The 19689-nt window shown below is 38.0% G+C and overlaps 2 long non-coding RNA genes across 2 annotated transcripts in view; both read right to left on the reverse strand.

The window, feature by feature from the left end:
• The window catches only part of LOC310893258, a 75093-nt gene that overhangs the window by 51448 nt on the left and 3956 nt on the right, over positions 1 to 19689 (reverse strand). The gene's annotated exons all lie outside the window — the stretch shown is intronic.
• Positions 5394 to 15315, reverse strand: LOC310893259. Its single transcript, XR_014578849.1, has 3 exons — positions 14485 to 15315; positions 11903 to 11917; positions 5394 to 6607 (listed from the first exon to the last, which is right to left on the reverse strand). It is a non-coding gene; the product is annotated as an uncharacterized lncRNA (long non-coding RNA).

Genomic DNA, 19689 nt, shown 5'->3' on the forward strand with positions numbered 1-19689 from the left:
GATGAAAGGGAGGAGAGAAGTATACCTGTGAAACCTTCTGCTGAAATAAGAGGAGAATAAAAGCATTGCTACCTGAAGATGGCACTCCCTGAAACCAAAAGACAAGAACAAGTTAATGGAGCAAACAGACTTGTGAATATGAAACAGAACTGAGAAGGAGGTTTGATGCCCTGGAGAACATAAGAGCAGCAAGAAAGAAGAAAATGGATGTCAGCTCTGAAATACAACATTGAGAATACAAGTTACTAGAAATTGAAGGGGAACCAAGTCAGTACACAGAAACACTGAAAGACAACAGAAGGGACACTCAGAGACCCAGACAAAATTAAAAATGGCACATAGAGGTGAGGGATGGATATTTACTAAAACATATAGAGGCAAGCCTGTGCAAATTCTGTTTCCTACATACTGACCAGGCTACTGTCAGGCTGGTCACCAAAGGGGATCAAAAAAACAAAATGGTATCAGATCTGTCAAGTGCACCTGCAACCGAGAAGTCAAAAAAAAAAAAATTACTGGTAAACAAAATTAGACCCTGAAAAACAATACTGCCCTAAAAACCACTGGAAAAAAAATATATATATATACATATATATATATATATCAAGTACTAACTGCTTCAGGGAAGACTTAAAAAAAAAAAAGCAGTTATTTGTATGAACTTCAGGAAGAATATCAGGTCTCTAGAGAAGGAATTAAAAGCCCAATAAGAGAATAAACTAACCAATAACTAAAGGATGACTGGTATAAGGAAGCTTCTGTAATGCTTGACTGTTGGAATGTACTTATTGAAGGAAGTCATTTTTCAAAAGATAAATTTGACTTAAATGCCCAAGGGAATAGCTAACTAGGATCACACTTGACACAACTGATAAAAACAGTTTTAAACTGAGAAATGATAGATCTCCAAACACTAGTCAAAAGACAAAACATAGGGTAAATGAGAATTCATAAATGGATTAAAAAGCTTGGTAGCAGGAAAACATGATAAATAAAAAGAATTAAGACTAAACAGCGATCAGGTAACAGGAAACAACATGACTGAGTCTACTCTGTACAAGCAATGAAATAAGAAAAAACTATTCTCAGGAGCTTTCCCAACAAAATGGAAGATCTTAAATACATTTATAGAATGTGGAAATGAATGCCAAGGAGAAAAATGAAGCTTAATAACATAAAAGTGAATACTAGGGTACAGATATAGAAGGACAAACACCATTCAGGAAAGATAATATTTTGGAAATACTATTTAGGAAAGATAAGCAATGTGGGATACGAAACAAACAGTAAGGTATTATGAAGGAAAGCATGGTTCTGGATAAAAGGCATTGTTGAAAAGATAGAGTTTCTGCTGGAAGCAAGGTGAAGGTTTATAAGAAACTCATGGTCAGTTACTAATATACATAGAAATCACTGTAACATCACTGGAAAGAAAAATACTACTAGATAATGTGGTAATACCAGAGACAAACTTCCTGATAAAGATTAGAACTGACTGCTTCGGTAATAACAGCTAATGATATCAGTAGAGCCAGCTCACTGTTGCATGTTACAACCAAGAAATCTCCACAACAAATAGACAGAGCTAACAAAAATTCACAGTATTTAAATTTGATTTTGTCATGTAATGAAGATTTAAATAGTTTATCACTGACAGATGAGTTAGCATAAATTAAATCAAATGGCTAAAACAATAGTTCCATAACTCAATAATCAACTTAAAAAGGGTGAACTTCACTAAATTTAGGGATCTCTTTAGGGAGCTCTAATGAACTGAGGAATACAGACACTGGAATTTCTTTAAGAAAAAGATACTAAAATAAGTAGGAATCTGTATTCCAGATATCAGGCAAGAACTCTAGATCTGACTAAATAAACAGCCATCCCAAAGTAGTCTACTGGCTATAAGTACGCCATCAAATGCAGAAGGGATTGTCAGGGTCATCTCACCTCTATGACAATATGGAAATTGAATGGGACTTGTCAAGTCTTTTCCTGGCATAGTACAGCAAAGAATAATAAAATAATAATAATAATAATAATAATAATAAGTTTGGTGAATTTGAACAAAGACAAATGACAGTCCAAATTGGGCCAAAAGCTAAATTTGCAGCTGTTTTCAAACAGCTTGTGATGACTGGCTTTGGAAGAAAAACAGCATGGATAACAAAGTATGGAACAGAAATTAATGTGAAAGAGGTAAAAGTAACAAAAATTCAAAGCACTGTGTATTCTTAGCTGGGAAAGAGGAAAGCTTCTTCACAACAATACCAATGGATATAAGGAAGAGACTGAAACTTTCCTCTGGCTTGTTTTCTCATCAGAAGACAATATTGTTGACAGGTGAATAATTCCATCATCACATTTATATAAATCCCACAAACAATGAACAAGAACAGAAAGGCTCAAAAAAGCCTTGAAAAATTGAGCTTTGACATGTAATACAGCACTGTTTCTCAGGACATTTCATTCTCATGAAACTTTTTCTGACACAATTTTTGCCTTTTCATAACCTCAAAAAATAGGACAAGCCAGATCACAGTAACTTCGCCACTTCACCACCACATGGAAATACAAGTGTGCAAGATCTGGGACTCTTGATAATTCAGTAACATTCAGAAACACCTTTCATTCAAAACATATGCTGTGATCTATGCATACTTCAAACCTAATTCAGACTTCCTGAGAAATTCATTCAGTACAATCTCCTGCACTATCACACTGTATTCAGCTTCAGGCATCTCTTTAAAATAGCACCCTCTGCCAACAAGCAGTGATTATCAGTATACATTAAAAATAATAAATAAATAAAATAAGTTCTAACATAACAGTACAAAGACTTCAAGAATTTCAGGATGCACCATCCCTTAAGAGCTCTGTTCCATCAGCTGTCCAACAAAGTGCTGACAGACTTCAACACTGGTGGCAGCCAGCAGTACACTCAAGGCATAATTATCCAGAGACTTAGGAGACTTAGACAGCAGAAACAAGCACACGAGTTGCTTCAGTAACAAAAGCAACTTCCAAGGGGGAAAAAAAAAAAAAAAAAGAGAGAGAGAGAGACAGAAAAAATGTCCTCTTTCTGCTTCATCAGGCCATGCAGACAGATCCATTCTCAGGATGTCTCTAAACTCAGGACATCTAGGTTTCTACTTGTCATTTAGGTCCTGGAACCAAATTCAAGCAAAGTCTGATATTTTTATCCAAATAGAAATTACATATCCATGCTGTAATGCTGATGTTGACACACTCTGCAATGCACACAATGAACAGATTGTGCCACAGTAGGGTTCTCATTTCAGACGAAGTGTACTTCTAGGTATTCCCTCTGCATAAATAGACAGCAAAATTTATTTGATTTTGAGTATTTCTAAGACAATGGTAAGCTCTCTCACTTTCTCTTTTGCTGCAGAACTCCAGCCAGACCCAGCACTCCCCTTCAAGCCTGGAAATTTGTTAAGAATTCATGAAACAGGTTTCTTGATGAAGAATACTGTTTTATAAAAGAGGTCTTGGTTAGGGGGCATAAATTAGCCTGTAAATAATAATTCAGCTTCTTATGTATACAGCCTGTGTAACGAGCTCAGATTTAATGCATTACTGTACAAAGAACACTTTTATTATAATAAAACAGTAAAATAATGCTTCTTTTAAAAATATTCTTATTACTATCAGCATTTTACTTTTGAATCGTGGAACACAGCAAAGCAACTGAAGCTACAGGGCAGCAAACACCTGAATGAATGTTTTGGAGATATCATCAATGCTATGCTCCAAATGTCATCACTTTATCTGATTTGGAAAATGATTCCTCTCAACCCATATATTGGCTCTTTCCACTTTAAACACATGTTCAAAGTAGTATGAGCAGAAGTTGCTGAATTTCTTCAAGTAAACACTGTATTCTGTACAAATATAAATGTATTTATCAGTATCTTCTGTTGTATACAGGTTATATCATTCTGTTTTAGCAGAATTTAAAACACATCTCATTTTCTTAAAATGTCTTAATCAGTTTTACAATATGCAAGACAATGGAGAAGCAGTCCCTAAGAACCTGGTATTGCGCTATTTTTTTTGGCTAAATGCCCAAAGAAATCAACAGGGATTTTTGATTAAGTAAGGTAGTGCCGGTTATGATACAATAAAAGCATAGCATGGAACATTCACTGAAGCTAAAACATACTTATAACTTCATTCTCTGAAACTGATCTCTTCATTTTCACTTTACAATATGGTTCTGCTAAACAACTGGTACCCCATTGCTCATTTTTATCCTTGAATTCTCACTAAATCTGCTAAGTACTGCTAATATATATGAAGTGCTTCTTTAACTAGTCTTTCTTGTACAAAGTAGTCCACTGGAAGCTTTACATTTCAACACATTGAATACATAGCAGGGAAAGAATGTCACATTGATTTTTATGTACAATGGTTATGTTACAACTAACTTAGAATGAATTTTGCTTTTAGATCTTGATAGTGACAAGAAGACAAAACCAGACAAAATAGGCACATCAGTAATAAATACTTATTCAAGTGTTTTTGTTAATTTGTTTTGTTGTGGTTTTTGTTTTTGTTTTTGGTCCTCAAAGATAGAATGTCCAGTTTTTTAGTCTGGTTTCAGAGAAACTTTTAGATCTGTGCCATCAGTTAGAATGATACTAATGGAACACTTGCTTATCTCACTTCAGGAGAGGTCACTCCAGCCCTGGATCCAGAAACTGAGGGTGGCCAGCCACCAGGTGGGAAATCTTGCATGTCAGCCTTGTCCTTAGCCATGCTTTCACGTACAATCCACCTTGTTCAAGTGCTCTACTGTTCTGCAAGTAACAGAATAATCTGTGGGAGATCTTTCCCACTTTTACATTCACTACAGCCTACATTCACTACAGATCAACCCTAGCAATTCCTGATGATGAATTTATTACATAGCAGCATCAGGGCTGAGAAACATTAAAGTGACTTTTTGAGCACACTATACGTATATATACTTTGCATATTGTTACATAAATTTTATTTTGTAACAGCATTATTTCTACTATACCTCCGTATTTTGCTTGTATGTCTATTTAAAGAATTGTTATCCTTATCGACACAATTTTAGTATGTAAAAGGCTCTTAATTGCATGCCTGTGTGTGTATATACAAACACATCATATATCCATACATCATCTCTGTACATATATATATATAAATTACATATATTTGAATATTTCTCCAAAATATTAAGCAAACATCCTATAATTTAGCAGAGAATGAGTAACTTATCTAAAGGTTCTGAACTTCCAACTGAGTTTTTTTTTTTTTTTTTTTGAAAAAATAGCTCTGAAATGTTGATTGGTAATACCATAAAGATAAGATTTGTATTTAATTTATTTCCCATCGAACATAATTGATTGCCTAGAATTTTTTTCTAGTTTAATGACTTCTATATTTGATCTTTTTAACCAAACAGATCACTGGTTTCAGACTAGAACTAGGATTAATCTATTATTTGCCCTAAACTTAATGCAAGAGTGACTTTTCACAGACACTGATATGTTGCCCAGCTTTCAAGGATAAAAGTTAAACCAACAGCCCAAGTAAGACCTAAAATTCAGTAATTATCTTTAGACTAGCAACTACCATGAACAAAACTTGCCAAGAGACATTCTATTTAAATCTTTGCACATATAAACTCAGAAAAATAACATGCTACAGGTGTAAACGAGCTGCATAAAATCACTTGAGAATTTATTAACTCTGCTTCTCTCACACAATACAAATGATAACTTGAGCACCCTCATCCCCTTTCATTTCCTGAGAAAACTATTTTATTGGGTTTCCTCAGGTGGAAACAGTAAAACCCAATGTAAAAACTTGCTGTCCCTGCCACTTCCTCCTCTTCCTTCTCCCATGCAACACACACACACACAAGTCTAAAATGTCTGTGTGTGGCAGCTGTTCATTTTAAGAAGAGCAGGTCACACAATTTAATTACAGGTGGGAAACTGGAAGAATTTTGCAGGACAGGAAGCTACATCACTCTCCATTGGCAGAACAGTAGAAAAGAAAATGACTTCAAGTACCAACATAAATTTAATTTTGGTTGCCAAGAGAGTTCATGCGCTATGAAACTGCATGCAAACACCCTGTGCTGGGTTTGGCTATGGAGGATGTTGATTATGGCAGGTAATTCTGTAGCTACCCTGGGAGGAAATACCTTGGGCTCAGCCAATTTGGCAATATCTAACTTATCTTAACAGTCTCTAAACTGTATGTTCCCCATTCAAGACTGAGACCGTATCTCTTTCTCACTGCAATGCACTGAATTAGCTGCCTCTTGCAGCTGATCTTTTAGTGAAGACTGATAAAAATAAATAAATAAATAAATAAATAAAGTAAAAATAATGACACCTGCCTCCTAGGTGTCATTTGACCAAAGTAGTCCCCCTCCACAGAATGAGAATTTCCTTGACTTTCCCATTAATGCTAGAGAACGTAGACAATTATTTCTTGCTGTTCCTGGAAGTTGTTTCCTCTTTTGTGCCATTATCTTCCTGGTTTTGCTGTGCTTCTCAGAGTAACCTGATCTTTTCTTTTCCTCTCTGCATCCTTTCTTCACCTGAGGTAAAAGAAGAACTCATGATTTTAAAAAGCTATCTTACTACATTTCTTATCTGTCATACAAAATGGAAAATTATTTATATCTGTACTACTCGTGTATTTAAGGAATCTCTACCCCATCCTTTAGCTCCCTTATCTCTCAGACAACTTTCCTGGAAAATTATAACATCCTGATATTTGCATTTACTGAAGTCTGCTTCCCTAAAATCCACCATTTCCGTTTTGCTACTAGTCTTCATAGGCTACCACCCCCTGAAAACTGTTATTTAAGTTACTTTCTGCATAAACAGTCTCAGTTTACTCCCCCCAAAAATAAATAAATAAATAAATAAATAAATAAATAAATAAATAAATAAAATCTAGGATACTTTCACCTCTAGTTGTTTTTCTACACTTCTTATATAAAAAACATCACCACTGCACTTCAAGGACCTGTTAAATATTCCATGTCCTAATATATTATTTTTCCAACACAATCCAGACAGTTAAAATCCTCTGATAGAATAGTTACATTAGAATGCACCTTCAAAGATATCTAGTCCAGCTGCCTGACCACTTCAGGGCTAACCAAAAGTTAAAGCACATCAATGAGGGCATTATCTAAAGTCCTCTTAGACACTGACAGGCTTGGGGCATCAACCACCTCTCTAGGAAGCCTGTTCCAATGTTTAACCACCATCACATTAAAGAATTTTTTCCTAATGTCCAGTCTGAACCTCTAAAAGTGCAGTTTTGTGCTGTTCCTGGGTGTCCCGTCATCAGCAACCACGGAGGAGACCTGCACCTCCCTCTCTGCTTCCCTTCCTCCTCCACAGGACATAGTAGAAAGTCACATTGTTGTGTTTGTTTGTTTGTTTGTTTTAGAGGATTTGTCACTAAATCCCATGCTCTGGGTGATTCTACAAATCACTAGTGAAAGCCCTATCCATCTGATCTTGGTTTGGTGGTTTGTCATGAATTCCCATTATTAGAGTGGTCTTGCTTCTTTCTCTTTCCCTACTAACTCACCTCTGCATTCTCAGTCTCAGAGTATGAACATACCTCCTTGATATTTCCCCAAACAAAGCTTCCTAGTAGCTTCTCTGTCATGTCACATCACCTCTTCTCTTTCAACTAAATCATACCTTTGATTAAGACTTTACATTTTTGCCTGTTTATTCTTTCTTATCATGGTCATCCAAGAGGTCCCCCAGACCAAGCTAATAGACTACATGGACACGAATAACACTTAATCTGTTAGTTTTAGTGCTGGTCCAAGATGCAGCTGGGCTTTTTTCATCCTCATTCTATTTTATAGAAAGCTTTCTTCTTACTAGGTTATTGAACTGGTAAATTCAATTGTAACTGGTAACAACAAAATTTTCCTTTTTTCTTTAAAAGTGCTCTACTTTATGGTCACAGAATTGTCCATTATGTGATCATACATTTATCTCCAGGATGTCTGTACCTGTGTAAACCCTAACTTGCAAACCCCATCCACCCACCCTGGTCTCAAATGCCAGAAGTTACTTTTGAACTGCTTGGGATCATTTCTAGTACAACGTTCAACGTGGATGTACAATACTGGGTGGCCTGAATGAGCTTCATCAAATGTTGAGTATTATATCAGATTTGAGGTCCAGAGAGGAACTCCTGGACTATGAGGTAAACAGACTAGTCTCTCCATCAGTCTCAGAAGACAGTCATATATTGCTTCTTCCTAGGATCAGTGGTAGTGAACCTTACCATCTATTACCTACATAAGGTTTTATTTTCTGCCATGGGTTGTGAATCTGCAAGTGTTGCTGGTACAGTGTACTTGTCTCAGATCTCAGCTTTACACATTTAGTACTCTGTTGATTTTCTTATCACTGATGCTTCTCAGCCTGACCATTTAGTCCTGCAGATCACCTATTTGTTTTCTGAGACATTTCCTGACGATACACTTTCCAAAAAGCACTTCATCTCTTTGCTAATCCTCACTGGCAAGGAAACATAGCAGGAATCTCTCATTCACCTCGGAACCAGAGTGGAGTCCTTGGTCTCTTTCTGAATGGCTCTCTGCTATACACCACAAAAAAAAAAAAAAAAAAAAAAAAAAAAAAAAAAAAAAAAAAGTCTAGGAGTGATACAGTCCTCGCTCACCATATAATATGATCATCATTTTTTTCTACATAAAGGGATATTTCTTAAATATCCTTAAACTCCACTTTTGCTACCACTATTTTTAAAGTCCTTCACTGAGGTCAGATCTAACCTGGCTAAAATAGGAGCAGAAATATCTGGATTCAGACTTCAGCTCCTTCATATCCATTTAGTCTATTTATTATCAGACTTTTGGATATCATCTGAGCTTTCATGTCATCTTTTCTTCCTTGTTGTCCTTTGTTTCTCACTCTCACATTACTTGCCTAATGGTCTTTTCAAACCTTTCTAACCAAACTGGAGTCTTACAACCATGATGAAATGGTTCCAGGGAAGAATTTAACCATGAAAGGTACTAACAGAAGCACCCAATGTGACACTTTCAACAAAGGGTATTTTGGTTATATAACAAATTAATAATTCTTGAGAGAATGCTCAAATGAACAGACAACTTTGACTTTGTATAATGTCAACTCATTATACTGTGCTTAAAATACTTCTGAAAGGATTATGCAGTGTGTTTTCTAAAGACCGTAAGTGAAAGACACCAAGGCTGCGTTAAAAGCCCACAGTCCAAAGCTTTTCTTTAAGAACCTCTTCAAATCAGTCTAACAGAAATGGAGGAAAAAAAAATAAAGTGTATGTTATGAGATTTGCATTTTTGCACAGACCAAGGACAGGCAGAACAAAATAGGAGTAACATAACCAAGAATCTCTTTCCAAAATGTCTACCATTTAGATTTCCAGTCACCACCTGTCACTAAAGGGGGAGTATTGACAGTTCCATTCTTCTGCTAGCAGAGCACATAGCCACAGCTTGCAAAATCCCAGTCAGGATAAGTAGTCAAATATTTTTATGCTTTTTGAGGCTACATCGGATTAGGCTGAACCTTGGAATCTCAGTTTATGCAAAACAATATTTTCCACTCACAAACTTGTGTAAGTGTTTACACCAATATTTTAAAGAGTTACCCAAGAGTTCTGGGATTTGGTTTTGGCATATAAAGCTCAAAAAGCATTTAATTTGATTCACTCAAAGCTGAAGGTTCTTCAGCAGCTCTGCAATCTCTAATTTCAGCACCTGCAATTGTTTGCACACATCAGGCTCAAGAAATAAACAGCCTGATTAAAAGCACACAACACATTTCAGGTCATATTTACTCAAAGAAAGCCAGAGAAATCGTGAGTCATACAAGATACTGGTATCCCTATGTAGGGAACAAATAGAAGTCTGGTGATTTTGAATCATGACATAGGCTTGGAACCCCTATTTCCATTTTGCCAATAAACATATTAACAAATCACTAATTGTTCCTAGTTTTCTAAATAATTATTTAGAATATAAGTTTAAAATCCATTGTTTTTGATTTTATCAAGAAGTTTCTAACCATGAAATGCATATGTGTGTATATAAGTATTAACATGTGACTTCTGGTATATCTTTTCTAACACTTTTCCATTTCTTTTATCCTTTATGCACATTGTAAACCAAATACCCAACCACAACCCACGTGGGCAAACCTATGCTAGTTTTCAAACAGCTATCTCAGGTACTCTAGCATTACATATTTTAGCTGTGTTTCACTTTCATCTTAATTTTGAGTTTTACAACTTAAGTTAAATTCTGTGCTGCCACAGCCATACTCATCGGTTGTTTAATGCAAAGGGATCCTATTTCTGTCTACACATCCTGTAATCATATAATCTTCCAAAGACTATGTACACTTGCTGCAAGCCATGGAAAGCAAACTTATCCCCCTCCAATTTTGAGAATAAAATGCTATCAGCTTTTCCCCACAGTCTATCATAGCTTAGACTTCAAGTAGTGCCATGCCTGTGACTGATCAGGACACTTAGCACTCCGCAAATTTTCCAGTCAGTCAGGAGTCTGGCCACCAGGCTTCTTGATTCTGAAGGGACAATCACAGGCAGCATCCTACTTATAAAAACTCCTCATACTCCTAAAAAGTAAAAACACTCCTTTAACTTACTCAATGCACAATGGTGCATTTACTTCTCTTTTTATAAAGTTCAGACTTTCTGTATAAGCAATTGATCTTGTTAGCCTTTTTTTGGTTGTTTCAAGACTTTCCAAGACCATGCATGCAAGAATGTTTTGAAACCCGAAGCCAACACAGCTGTTTTTAACCATGTCAGTGCCAAGTCACACTCAAATGGATTTCTTTCTTCATGCACAAAAGCAGCTATTTTTAAATTCTGTAAAACTCCACACATCTGGGAGTGCTTACAGTACTAGTAATCCCTGTATAGTATATGTTGTCATTGCTAGTGGAAATTCCACCTCCTTGATCGTAGCACCAAAGAGCTCAACATCTTTTTGAAGCAGCTCTGGTTTATTTGGGCTTCACTTCAGATTTCTGGTCACACTCTTATCACAGATTACTAGAGATGTTTCAGTTCCAGAAGTTTCTGCCAAGCAAGATGAAGTTAATCACAGAATGCTTAAATATTGAGGCATGTATGCCCCACAGTATTCTTTATTATCCTCTCACTTTCTCACTTTTAGGTTATGCAGTTTGCAATTCAAAATCCTGAAGAAACAAACTACAAATAGGAAGCAGGAACAGTGAACAGCCATATTTCTTGATGTATTTCTTGAATAATCTCCAATAATTCTTTCTCCCCTGATAGTGGTACTTGGTCAGATGACTACTGAATGGTTCAGTGATCTTTAGAAAACAGCTTCTGCTACTCCTATCCATTAAATCTATCTTGGTTTTATTCTTCCTTTAAGGAAGTCATACTGTTTTCGTGCAATTTGCTTCATCTAATACACACCTGTATATGGAACTTTTAGGATGCTATTCCTGCCTGTGTTAGCTATACAACTAATAAAAACTGAACAGTTATCCAAAACAACTTCATCCATTGTTTTTGTTTTCCAGGTTTCTTCTTCAAATTTCAGAGGCCAAATCTGAAGGCTCAGTTCTCTCAGTTTTGGATAAACACATATTCATCAACCATGACCTAATCAATTTCAAACAGATTGAAGGGTTCACATGGTGTCAGAGAGCAGCAAAGGCCAGCTGCTCCCTAAGGAAAATCAAACCCCAAGCCAACAATGACGTAGTGCAGGCAGCGCACTAGGTCACTGACCAGGTCACAGTCCCACAACATCTGAAGACAGCACACAGAGCAGGGTACTTACTAGTAACAGGGCCCTCTGACAGTCCCAGACAAGGTAAAGTGATGAAACAGGTCCAGGGTTCACCCAGGCAGCAGTCAGGAGCAAAAGACAAGACCAGAGTTTATAATAGGGGTCCAAAGCTCATTCAGAAAACACAGACAAGACTGAAGATAAACAATAATGTTCATCCAAGGGCATCTATCCAAGAGACAAGCTACCCACAACACAGGTCTCAAGTCCATCCAGGAGTCAGAGGCACACCTATGGCACAACTAAAGCCAGACCTGAAGTCTCAAACCTAAGCTGAATGGAGCTTCTGGACCCATGGTAGGGATGTGGGTGGAGGCCCCAGATCAGACTGGTCAGGGCCTTGAGGCCTGTTGGTGTTCTCAGGCCCCTGGTATTTTGTAGTTTCTAGTTATTTCCTATATACTTAATATTTGGTTTTCATTTGTATCACATCTACTAACAGTAGTTAGTAAGTGTCCAAATATTTTGTCCAAATAGTCACCATTTTAGCACATTTCACACGCCATTTTAGGATTCACAGCCAAACCTTTGTTATTGCCCTTCGGCTGCCTAGACCAGAACTAAATTTTTAGGATCACTCTATTATAGGTTTATTTGCTGCTTCAATTTTATCCTTCCATTTCTCCAACAACTGAGTGATTTTCATATCACACACTTGCGACTATCAGTTCTACAGAAATATATGTGTGCATTTTTTGTGCCCAGGTCCATTTTTGTTGGTTGATTGGTTTGTTTTCCATAAAACCACCAAATAACTGAACTGATTTCGTGGTGGTTTGTTTTCCATAAAACCATCAAATAACTGAACTGATTTCGTGGGTTTTTTTTTTGGTTGGTTGGTTGGTTTTTTGTTTGTTTGTTTGTTTTTTTCATAATTTTTCATTGTTGCTGCTAAAATATTGGACATACCTCATGGGCCTGTTTTTCTTGGGCTTGGTTCAGAAGGGCACTCACTGACTTCTACTAGATTGGAGCAGCCCAGTATCTTTCAAAGACCATGATCTACTGTACATGCAGAGCTTGGCCAGGCAAGCTGATTGCCAGAAAAACACTCCATTCCTCCAGCTACAGTATTTCAATTCACTCATTCTGACCATTTTTCAAAATGGGACACTGAACTGAGATAAATAGCTGAGGGTAAACCTTATTGCTCTCTACAGTTACCTGAAAGAAAGTTGTGGGGAGCTGGGGGTTGGCCTCTTCTCACAGATAGGACAAGAGGGAATGGCGTCAAGTTGTGTCAGGGGAGATTCAGGTTGGAAATTAGAAGAAATTTCTTCTCAGAAAGAGTATCTAGGCATTAGAATGGGTTGCCCAGGGAGGTAGTGGAGTCACCGTCCCCGGGGGGGTTTAAGAAAAGGTTGGATGTGGTACTTATGGACATGGTTTAGTGGGTGGTATTGGCAGCAGGGGAACGGTTAGATGTTGAAGGTCTTTTCCAACCTTGATGATTATATGATTATATGCATTATTATTTTTTTCCTGTCTTTTCTATCTTCTTCTGAACTTTCCATGGGCTGCAAACACACAAACACATGTTACAAATGTCTAACTCAGGGATAGTGCTTGCCCAGTCCCACACACTAACAACTAGCTTCTTCTAAGGACTATAGCTCCTTCACTTGTTTACTGGTGTCATTTGTTCACTCCTTGGGTCTAAATTGAAGCTCCCTTCCGCTCAGTGGTACTATGTTTGTCATTTGGTACCATGATTTGGTCCAGCTTGGTCCTACAGGAATTGAGATCATCAGTTTGTGCTAAGGAAATTGGGCCCTGTTTAGGCATGCGTTCATTTCACTAAGAAGTTGTCAGGCATTTATATATCTGTAAGTTGGCTCTATTACTAATCACAGGTGATGGGCTCACATACCCTTGTTCAATTAAGAGGAAATATATAAAATGTTATAAATTAATTTATTTTATCATAAGCCCAAATCTCTTACAGACTTCTGCTGTTAAGGTCCTAAGCTGTTGGTCCATGCTCATTTTTAATTTCAAACAATACTACAACCTCTCTTTCTCTGCCTCACTTTTAGTCAATTCAGCAAATTTTATGTATGTTGGTCATCTCCTTGGATATGCCTTTGACTTACACTCTAGTCAGTTTTAGGTGTACCACTGCATAATTTTTGGCTGTTCCTTACATCTCCTACATTCATGTTTGCAAACAGAAGCCTCAGTAAAGTTTCACCTGGCTCACTCAAATAATTTAATAGTAAATAAGACAGCGATTGCTTAACTCACATTACATACTCACTGCGAATCTGTTTATAAGGCCTAGACTAACATTTTAATAATTGTTTCCAAGACTGATGCTCATGGCATACTACACTTAAAAGTGAAAAGCTGAGCTGTGTTTACATCTACTGCATGTCACTATCCCAGGCAATTCCTGCTCTTATAATGTTCTTTTCCACAGGTATCTGGGAATCTTTGTGCCTTTTCCCTCCCACATAACCCCCCGGTACAAGTTCATTAAATAAAGAAATCTCAATTACCCTCTGGGTGCCGCAAAAACACCATTATTTTTGCTACCAAATACAATTTCAGGCCCACAATCTTAATCTACTCACGGGTTTATTCACAAAGACGGCAATGGTTTCTTACACCAGCAAAACCAAAGTTCCCTGCCCAGTGGGACAACCTCCAGGTAGAATAAGCGGCCAACCATGCGGCGAGGCCGGTGCTGGAGCGGTGGCCGTGGGGGACAGGAGCTGACCCTGCGGCAGCCCCGGGCTGCCTTCGCTTCCCTTTTGCCGTCCGTTTGGCATCAGCCCTCACTTCCCCACCTGCACAAGCGCTGCCTGGGGAGGGGGTGGCAGCGCAGCGCACCCACCCCGCTCCTCTGCCCGCTGAAGTCCCCGCAGCCGCCAGCGGAGGGCGCCCGCCCCGCTTCCCCGGCCGACGGGCGGCACCGAGGGTCCGCGGAGTGGCGGCGGGGGAAGGGACGGAGGGAGCATCCCGTAAGGCCCCCGGGAGCAGCCCTGGGGCTGGGGGAAAGATGCCGGGAGAGCGGCCGGCCTGGGCTCCCTGCTGCAAGCGGGTCTGTCCGGGGGACAGGGAGCCCGCTGGCCCACGCTTCGGCTGCTCGGTGTTGAGCGGAGGCAGAGCATCCTTCACGGCGGCGGGATAACGCGTTTTTCTTTCCTTTCTTTTCTCTCTCTCTCTCTTTTTTTTTTTTTAACAAAACTCCCCCTGCATCTCATTTGGTAATTTAACGGTGTGTGATTTAAATCAATATAAAATTCAAATACTTTTGTGCCACCTGTTGGATTTTACCACTAATTACATGTAACTGGAAGTACACTTCTGTATGCAATGTGGGAACTACTTCCCACAAATGCTTCTAGGTGCCTTTATGAAAATGCTACTTTGTTTGCTGCTTAAAAATATTTACTCTCTGGGCAGACAGAGAGATCTGGTTTTCCTCATACAAATCTAATCCATAAATTATAGTTAACACTCAACGAAAGCCCCGGTGTGTATGGGTCCAGAGTTCTGGTGATAATGGAGTAATTACTTGGAAAGGTTATTAAAGGAGAAACTCCACTCTGGAAGCCCAGAAAATGAAAATAACTAGTAATCAGCGCACAAAACTATACATGCACCTGATGGCATCCATGGGCCAGGAGTACAGCAGGCCTGCGCTTTCTTCATGCCAGTGAATACACAAGTACCAGTACTACTGTTCAGACTATTAGTCATGAGTGATCATGTAACACAAAGCATGCCAAATGTTGAAACTTACTCAAAAAAAAAAAAAAGTTTTCCCTTTCTTCAACTGCTGTCAAGCTGTACTGTCAGGGAACATTTTGTTATTTAAGAATACACTGATTTTCTTTCACATTACAGTGGCCAGATTTATTTGTTATATATTAATATTACTTTAGAATGTCTAGGTGTAAAGGAATTGCAAGTAAACAACGTTCCTATAAGAATCTGAAAATTAACTAGTGGTTTTATCTGGATTTCACTTCCAGAATAGATAATGAGTTGTGGGTTATCATGTGTCTTGTTATGCCTTCCCTGTGTGTAATCACACTTCAGATACCTTACTGTTCTTTGAGATCAGAAGGTCTTGAAGCACGTACAGAAATACATGTGCATGGGGAACGAGTGGCCTTCTCTTTCTCCATACCAGGTGTAACTTCTAAACTCAGTTCAGGAGGTCCCCATGATGCCACTTTCACACAGAGAAGAGTGAAATGCCCTGCTACCATCTCTGCTTCTCATGCAATGCAGAGTGACTGCCATCACTCCAAATGATGGAAAAGGACACCAGATCCCAGAAGAGTTCTTCCATGGGGACACAGGAATAGCTGAAGCTTCAACGTTGTTTCAATTTGCCTCCATTTTCACCTTCTTACATCATTTTCCCATTTTTAAGAGTAAGTGCACAGAACTATTAATGTATAAAATCTGGTTTCTTTTTCAGTTTTGCTTACCAATACAAAGATCTTTGTGCCACATATTTCCAGAGTGTGTTCTACTTTTATGTTACAGTGCAAAAAGTGTAAAAAGACATGAAGTACAGCTTAATGAAAACATGCAGATGTTTTCTAAATTGTTTGTGCTTTTTGAACCAAAGCTGGCAAAAGACTGAAACACAAAAGTAAACTACAAAATGAATAAAAAATATCAGGCAATTAATATGTATAATGCACTATTTCAGTGCTCACATCTGCCCCTCTAATTCACAGAAGACTTTAGTGATAAATTTAGTTGTCTTCTCTTAGCAAACAGTATCTTTAAACTGACTCTACCGACCCCAATTTTATCTACTTTGGATTTTATGATTACTCAGATTCAAACTCTTATTTGGTTTTATGAGGACAATTTTCCAGCATTTGAACAGTCAGAAAAATACACGAAGTAAAATTAAAGTGTTTACACACCAGTATTTTGCTCTTGGCAAGTGCATAAGTGACTTCACAAGATGCAAGTCAGTGCACATTACATATTACACATTGTCTTTTTAGGCCAGTCTGTAGGCAACATCAGCACGTCCCGGGGCTCCAACACAATGACTGTGTTTTCACTTAGTTTATGAAGACTCATAAATAGCATCTCAGGGTTTAGTTCCTAATGTGGTAAAAAAAAAAAAGTGATGTCTTCGACTAAACTGAAGCCCAGTTATTTAAAAAATGCACAACTGACTTCACTTTCGTTAACATGAACTTCCCTCCCATGTGGATAATATTAATTATTCATTGCAAATTTATTGTTACGTATTAAAATAGGTCAAGAAGCAGGGAAAACAGAGTCATACACCAAGTGAGATCTTTCTTGAAAGGAAAAAAAAAAAAGCACTTTCTATTTAAATATATATTTTAAAAAAGAATTGTAACTAAATTGATGAAGTCTTATGCAGTGGAATTTAAAATTTATGGAACATTTCTTAGAGTGGAAGAGTCAATAGGTTTGGGAAGTGTAAGCCAAAACACAAAGAGAACCTCAATTAAGGAGGAAACAGTGATTTTTGTAATCCTATTTCACAGCAAATCTGGATAGACTTCTTTGATGAAGGTTATGAGAGCAGGAAAAGTATCAATAGCCATGCTTTCTTGAACAAAGAAAGAACTATACAAGGTCTAGAAGGAACATCCCCCAAAAATATTAGACCTGCAGAAGTCATGATGACATATGCCGTCACAACTGCATGAGGTCACAAGGAGCACAAGTACAAACATTTGCTGTAGAGGAGGTTGGATCCTTGCCTAGGAGGGATAGAGGAAGGGTGGCTGTAACTCATTGGTTGAGCTCTTCTTTGTAATTTGAACTGCAGAATAAGGTAGCCCTTTACAGTGACATACATGCCTAGAGGTGAGCCAGGAGAAGGAAATCCTGAAGAGAAAGAGAAAGAAGGGAGGAAAGATGAACCCCTTCTCCTTCAGCCAGAAGAACCATCTATCCTAACGCAGGAAGCCATCTTAGCCTCTCTCAAATTAGAAAATAAGGCCCTTAACCCTTTGTTAACCTCTTTTTAACAAAGAGCTTAACAGTACCTAGCTTGCGACTTTCATCAAATGACATCCTTCTCAATTTTTCTGTGATTTCCAGTGCTGTGCTATGATTTCTCAGATCATAACATAACTCTAATCTTGATGCCTTTATTTTACCTGCCTCCCGGTAGGGAGTCAAGTTCCTTTTCCATTCCTCTGCATTGCAAAAGCACTGAGTCTTTCTGCTCTCATATTCCATGTGTTCCTCCAGATTGCTAGAGGAGCAATAACTGATATGTGTAACGCTTCCTTAATTTATGCTCTTCCTTAGTTCTAAAGTAGACGTAAAAAAAACAGGTTAATTTTGGCAGCAGAGGAGTTGAAAACCTATAAGACATATTTATCTCTTGGAATAACAGGAGGTACATCTGCAAGTCAGGCTCCATTTCTTGTTTTTCTGCTTTTCTGGTAGAGATACTGCATGGACTCCAAACAGGCAATAAAATATCTTCCATAGTTGTGAATATATAGTAGTGTGGGTAGAGTTTGGAGAAATTTGCACAAACCATCTAGAAATATATGAGATATAGCTTTCTTAGTTCATAGCGTACACATTTTAGGTGGCAGTCTCTGTGTTTCAATAACTGTGGGAGGAAACCTGATTTCAAAAAGTGCATTCATCTTCCTAGACAAAAGAAAAGATCAGCTTCCCAGAAACTTTTGTCATGGAGTCAATTCTTGCACAATGACATGTAGTGCTAAATAAATCATTTTTTGAATTACAAATTGTGAATCCATCACCCTGGACAAATGTTATTCATTTGAGGGCGGGGGGGAAGGGATGACCTAAGAATAATTGTTTTACAAGTATTCAAAAGAGAGTCTGATTTGTCACTCCCATTTTTCAGTGCCAGTGGATCATGCTAAAGTTGTTGCCAACTTTTAAAATCTCCCCTTTGACTTTCAAGTAATGTGTGTGTGGTTAAAAGACAATTAGGGAACAGTGGTGTGATTTGGTGATGCAAGGCAAACGGCACAGTTTAAAGTGTCATTAAAAATCTACTTTCTTTGCAGCTTTAGATAAGGTCTCTCTTTCCTTTAGTCATGCTTGGATGTTCTATTCAGTGTAGTTACCAGACTGATATTAACAAGAATTAATGTGTAAAACTAATGCCCTCACTTTGCATTTTCTAGCACTGTCTCTTCAAGGTAAGACTTTTTTTCAGCAGTTTATAAAGTGCAGTGACCAACTTTACATTCAAGCAAAAGGAACTGTTCTCTCTGGCCAAACAGTGTGACCCCATCCTCCAACACTGCCCTTACTAGCTGTATGCTAGTCATATTCTTCCCTTCAGTTCATATTAGTAGAATTTAGCTATATGTGTCAGCATGAAACAATCAATTTACCTGACAAATTATAAAACAATGTTTTGTGGTGTAAAAAAACTATGGACTCTACCAATGTGCCAATCAATATATGTGCACAATAAATCATCAAATAAAAATATGAAGACATGGGACAAAAATAAAAAATCTAAATGCAACCCACACGACAATCTATCAGAGAGAGCCTGAAGAAACACAAAACATATTTGGACACAAGTGAAAAGTTTCTGGGCTCTGCCAGGATGCTGGGCCAATCAATCACAGTGCAGTTGATGAATCACAAAACACATTCTGCAGCATGTCAGTACACATACGCAGTTAGCACCATTCTCATCACCCTGAGTCTGTCTCACAGTTAAATTGAGTGAAGGTGAGCCATAGGACTGTTGTTTCTCCCACCTATTGACCTTCAAGACCAGCCACTCTTAAATCTTCTTCTCCTGCCCTTCA

Source organism: Anser anser (genome assembly GCF_964211835.1).
Source record: "Anser anser genome assembly, chromosome: 2".
NCBI lineage: Eukaryota > Metazoa > Chordata > Aves > Anseriformes > Anatidae > Anser > Anser anser.